This window comes from Spermophilus citellus, assembly GCF_964194105.1.
Source record: "Spermophilus citellus genome assembly, chromosome: 2".
NCBI classification, from domain to species: domain Eukaryota; kingdom Metazoa; phylum Chordata; class Mammalia; order Rodentia; family Sciuridae; genus Spermophilus; species Spermophilus citellus.
Genome location: NC_138183.1, coordinates 248359212 through 248365812, shown reverse-complemented (window position 1 = coordinate 248365812; position 6601 = coordinate 248359212).

Sequence of the window (6601 nt, the reverse complement as noted above, 5' to 3'; positions counted from 1 at the left end):
TAGTGTAGAGAAAATATGTATGTCATGTGTAGTTTTATCTGCTAAATCATTGCCCAAACTAAGGGCTCCAGGCAATCCTGTATGTGCCCTGATATGTCCTATAAAGAATGGATCTTTTCTGTCCCAGATTAAACTTTGTATAGTGGAAAACAAAGAGAAAACAGTAGAAGAAGGGGAAATCCTACCAGCATCTTCAAGGGATACTATAGCATTAACTATATACTGACTATCAGAAAATAAATTAAATACAGAATCTTTAAACATCACAAAAGCTTGTAATACTTCATTAAGCTCTACCTTTTGAGCTGATTGTTTGGGTACTAAAAATGTAAAAGTTTGATCAGGTGTAACTATTGCTGCTGTACCATTATTTGACCCATCAGTGAATATATTTGGAGCATTCATGATAGGTGTTTTTCTTGTCATTTTTGGAAAAATTACAGGATGCAATGACCAAAAAGACAATAAAGGATTAGATGGTAAGTGGTTATCAAATGAAACATTAGATTTGCACATGATTATTGCCCAAGTATCTAACTCATTAGCTAATTCATTAATTTGATTCATAGTATATGGAGTAATAATTTTATTGGGAGAAATTTCAAATACTCCCTTTGCTGTTTTTATTCCTTTGAGTATTAATTGTCCTACAGCCTCAGGATACCTAGTAAGAATAGTGTTAGGAGAATAAGATAAATGTATCCATAATAATGGACCTTCTTGCCAAAATACTCCTGTAGGAATATTTTTTGTTGGTAGTACAATAAATAATAAAGGCAAACTTATATCAATTCTATCCAAATGCATATTTTACATATATGTTTCAATGATTTTTAATGCCATTCTTGCTTCAGGCGTTAACATTCGGGGTGAATTTGGATCTGATGGACCTTTTAGGATATCAAATAAAGGTCTGAATTCTCCTGTTGGAATACCTAGATAAGGCCTTATCCAATTTCTGTCTCCTAATAACTTTTGAAAGTCATTAAGTGATTTGAGTTGATCTACTCGTATTTGAATTTTTGGTGGATGGACCATGGTTGAGGATAATAGAACTCCTAAATAATTAATTGGAAAATTTAATTGTACTTTATCTATTGCTATCTCCAGATTATAATTTTTTAATAAGTTTATAAGTGTGGCATAACATTCTAGCAATGTGTTTTTATCTTTGTGTGCTAATAATACATCATCCATATAGTGAAATATTTGTAGTTCAGGATTTTGATTTCTAAGTGGCTGGATTACTTTGTTAACATAAATTTGATACATAGTTGGGCTGTTAGCCATCCCTTGAGGGAGTACTTTCCATTCATATCTCTGATCAGGACCTTCATGATTCAGTGCAGGGATAGTAAATGCAAAACATGGACTATCCTCAGGATGAATTGGAATTGAAAAAAAACAATCTTTAATATCTATAACTAAAACATACCAAGTTTTTGGCAAATCAGACAATTGAGGAATTCCCGATTGAGCAGGTCCCATAATGACCATTTCATTATTAATGGCTCTTAAATCTTGCAATAATCTCCATTTACCAGATTTCTTTTTGATGACAAAAATGGGAGTATTATGGGGAGATACAGAAGGTTGTATATATCCTTCCGCTAATTGTTGTTTGACCAGATCATGGGCTACTTGTATCTTTTCTTTAGTCAAGGGCCACTGAGGAACCCATACTGGTCTTTCTGATTTCCATGTAATTTTTATTGTCTCAGTGGCCCTTTGTGAAAATCCAAACCATGACTGTCTGTTCCTTGATCCATTTGTATTGGTGCTGCTATACCTTGTTCTTGTTTTTCTAATCTTTTTCCTTTCCTAAAACCTTGTCTAGCCATAATAGTGGGTGCATTTTGATTGATATTATTTGTTAATGTCAAACCTAATTGATCTAAGACATCTCGTCCCCATAAATTTACGGGAAGATGATCCAATACATATGGCTGTATAGTTCCTTCACATCCTTCAGGATCCTTCCAATCTAATACCATTGCACTTCTATGGGGATTAGTCACCACTCCTAGGCCTCGAAGCATTTGAGTGGCTTGTTGTAATGGCCAATGTTTTGGCCATTCTTGACGAGAGATGATGCTAAGGTCTGCACCTGTATCCAGTAGCCTATTAAATTCATGTCCTTGAATATTTAGTTTTAGCATGGGGCGAGAATCTAAATTTAAAGAAAGCATAGCCCAATCTATACCTGTGGAGCCTAATCCCTTGGAACCTCTTTCTACAGCATGACTGGAAAATTTATCATGTAGGCTTGGTATTATTAGTAACTGTGCTATTCTATCTCTTGGTGAAATTACTGATATACCCTTTGGAGAACTGGCTATAATTTTTATTTCACTTTCATAATCGGGATCAATTACCCCAGGACTTATCAAAAGTCCTTTTAGAGTAGAAGAGCTGCGTCCCAATAATAAGCCTACTGTTCCTTTGGGAAGAGGTCCTTTTACCCCTGTGGGAATGATTTGAACTCCCATCTCTGGAGTTAGTACTGATCTGGCGGAGGCGCAGATGTCCAACCCTGCACTCCCTCTGGTTTGTCTGATGAGGGATCTGATGGACAATGTGTCCTGGGCACTACCCTGATGGGGTTGCTGGGTTCCTCCAGTGCTCCGTATATTTGTGGTTTGGGGCCCCGGAGCATTGGGGCCCCCTGTCCATTTTTTGGCAATGGAGCCCGATGCCTTTGTCCATGATATTGTGGATAAACACCTTGTCCTTGTTCGTTTTTTGATAATGGAGTACCCTCTATGGTGGTTTGAGAATGGCATTCATTAGCCCAATGTCTCCCTCTACGGCATCGTGGGCAAATACCCGGTATTCTACTCCTTTGATACCTAGTTTTGTTAAACCCTCCTCCTATGGGGCAATTCCTTTTAAAATGTCCTATTTGTTGACAATTGTAGCATGTTCTTGGCCTGGCATATAAAGCCTGTTTTACTGCAGCTGCCACAATTTGCCCTTGTTCATTAATGTCTCTGGCGTCTAAAGCCTGTTTTACTGCAGCTGCCATGACTTGCTCTTGTTCATTAATGTCTCTACATAATTTAATATATGTGTTTAAATCTTCCTGTTTCCATGGTCTAATGATATCTCTGCACCAACAATTCGCTTGGTCATAAGCCAGTTGTTTTATTAATGGCATTGCTTGTTCTGTATTTCCAAAAATTCTGGTAGCTGTTTGAATAAGCCTATCTACAAATTCAGTGTAAGGTTCATTAGCTCCTTGTATTACCTTAGATAATTGACCTTGTAAACCTCCATGTCCTTGTAAAGTCTTCCATGCCCTAATCGCCTCTGCAGCAATTTGTGAGTATACGCCAGGATCATATGCAATTTGTTGCTGCTGATCCTCATAAGGTCCCTTTCCTAACAACATATCTAGATTTCTCTGAGGATAACCAGCTGCTACATTTTGCTTAGCCGTCTCCTTGCAAAATTCCTCATTGGCAACCTTCCATAACAGGTATTGACCTTCATTTAGCACAGCTTTACACATATTAGCCCAATCTGCTGGTGTCATGTTCAAGTTGTTAATGGATTCGACCAAGCTTACAGTGAAGGGTGCTTGAGGACCATAGGTTGTTACAGCCTCTTTTAGCTCCTTCACTGTTTTGAAATTTAAACCCTGGTAAATTCGCTGCCCTCCTACCTCAAATACAGGGCATGTTAATACTTGAGATCCTGTCTCAGGATCCAAACTATCAACTGCGGGGGTTGGGAGCCTCCTAGCATATGGAGGTGGTGCTGTTGATTGGACACTTATGCCCTCTGGTGATAGAATGCTGTTAGTAGAAGTCTCCTGTAGAGGTGGTGCTGTTGGTTGGACACTTATGCTCTCTGATAGAAAGGTGTTATTAGCAGTCTCCTGTTGTAACTTTTCCCCTGATGGCTTTTTCTGCTTTACACTTTCTTCCTCTGTCTAACTAGTTCGAAAGACCTTCTCTTTTACTTGAATCTTTTCCTGTGTCTGACTAACTTGAGAGACCTTCTCTTTTACTTGAATCAATATGTCTTCTCCTTCCTCGACCATTGTCTGAACTGAAGGCTTTGGACTAAGCAAACCAGATACCAACGCCCACAATGTCAATGTGCCAACTGGTAGAGTCCCTGGGCTTTTCTTTTCTATTCTTTTTAAATCTTCACCATGATAGTCCCACTGTGATATATTGAACAACTCCTCCTTAAAAAACCATGGTCTACATTTTTGTATTGTATCAACGTATGCCCTGACTGTTCTTGATTTTACTGAGTTGCCTCCTTCCTCTAACAATTTACTTAACAGTCTTTCGGTTTGTTTTTTACTAATTTCTGATCCCGTATTTCTACTATAATACAACCCAACAAGATGACGCCAAACAAAACCGAGACAGAATGAAATAAAAATGGAACAACCTAAATTCATTATAGCCTTTCTATCCTCCTGACATATGCATCTGTCCTTTCTCCCTATCTGTTCCTCAGATGCAAATAGTTTTTCCTCAGATGTGAGCGGTTTTTCTTCCGTCTCACTCATCTCCAGGGACAGGCAACTTAAAACAAAAATGAAGCAAAACAAAAGAGGAAACTTAGAATGGCTACCCATCCTCTCGCCCTGCCCTCAGGGGCGAGCAGTTTACTTACCCTCAGTTGCTCCCCGTGCGAGCCACCAAATGCCGCAGTCTGGCTGGGCACAATTCAGGAGCCACTTGTCAAAAGAAACTAACTTTATTTTTAGAAATACAAACACCAAACAAAACAGCTCCTCAGAAAAAAACCCTCAGAGCCCAACTGCCACCACCAGCTTCCCACAAGCCTCTCACCCACACAAGCCTTACCACCTCCCACAATCCTCCTGCTCTTGAGGCCGATTGGCTGGGTCACATGGGCGGAGCGAAAGAAGTCTCCCCAATGAGCAGCTCCGTGGTCTGAAAGGGCAGGGAAACAGCCCAATGAACATCACCGCAGAGGAGCCAATCAGCTAGATGTTGCTGGGGCCGCTGTGAACCAATCATCAGCTGGCAGCTGGAAGTTTGCTGGCAGCTGGAAGTTTGCTGGGGCCCCTTTGGCTGTGGCTCTCAACATTGGGGAGCTGATAGTTTTGGTTGTAATGTCTCAAAAAAGTGAGTAATGCTATTCTATATAGTGTTGTAAGAACTCAGAATAATAAGAGAGAGAAAAATTAAAAACATCCAAATTTGGAAAAAAATTAAATTGCATGCTTGCAGATGATATGAAATTATAGAGAGAAAATCATAATGATTCCATCAAAAAGCTGATAGAACTCATAAACCACTTCATTAAGTATGCATGAATATCAATGTACAAAAATCAGAATGATATCTACAAATAATAATAAAGTATGTAAAAAAGTCAACAAAGTAATTGCATTTATAGAAGCTACAGAAAAAAATACCTAGGGATAAATTTAACCATGAAGGTGCAAAACTTACATAATGAAAATTATAATACATTTGTGAAATAAATTGAAGAAGACACAAATAAATACATATTGATCTCAAGTTTTCTTTCCTTGATCTGGTTTTGGTATCAGGGTGATACTAGCCTCATAGAATGAGTTTGGAAGGGTTCCCTCCTTTTCTATTTCACAGAATACTTTGAAGAGTTTTGTAACAGTTATTTCTTGAAGGTGTTGTAGAGTTCAGCTGCAAATTCATCTAGTTCTGGCCTTTTCTTTATTGGTAGGCTTTTGGCAGCATTTTCTATTCCATTACTTGTAATTGATCTGTTTAAATCATGTATGACCTCCTCATTCAGTTTGGATAGGTCATATGTCTCTAGAAATTTGTTGGTGTCTTTGATATTTTGTAAAAATTTTCAAAATAGTTTATAATTATCTTCTGTATTTTAGACATTTCTCTTGTGATATTTCTTCTTCATCACATATTTTAGTAATTTGAGTTTTCTCTCTTTTTCCTCTTCATTACCATGGCTAGAGGTTTATCTGTTTTATTTATTTTTTCAAAGAACCAAGTTTTGTTTTGTCAATTTTTTATTCTGTTTCAATTTCATTGACTTCAGCTCTGATTTTATTTCCTGCCTTCTGCTTTTGGTGTTGATTTGTTCTTCTTTTGGTAGGAATTTGAAATGTAATGTTAATTCATTTATTTGTTGACTTTTTATTCTTTTAATGAATGAGCTCAATGCAATAAACTTTCCTCTTAGTACTGCCTTTATAGTGTATCAGAGATTTTGATATGTTGTATTGGTGTTCTCATTTATCTCTAAGAATTTTTTCATTTCATCCAAAAGTCAACTCAAAGTGGATCTGATGCCTAGGAATTAGACCAGAAACTGCACTGTTGGAGGAAACATAAAGTCACGACTCCAATATATTGGAGCAGGCATCAACTTCCTTAGCAAAACCCTAAATCTCAAAAAAGAAAAAAAATCTAAGAATCAATAAGTAGGATGGCATCAAATTGAAAATCTCATGCACAATAAAGAGAACGATTATGTGAATGAAAAGAAACCCTATAGAAATCTTTGCCAGATACTACTCATAGAGGTACTAATGTCCAAAATATATAAAGAACTCAAAATACTTAACAAAAAGAGAAAAACCCAGTCAACAAGTGGGCAGAAAAAC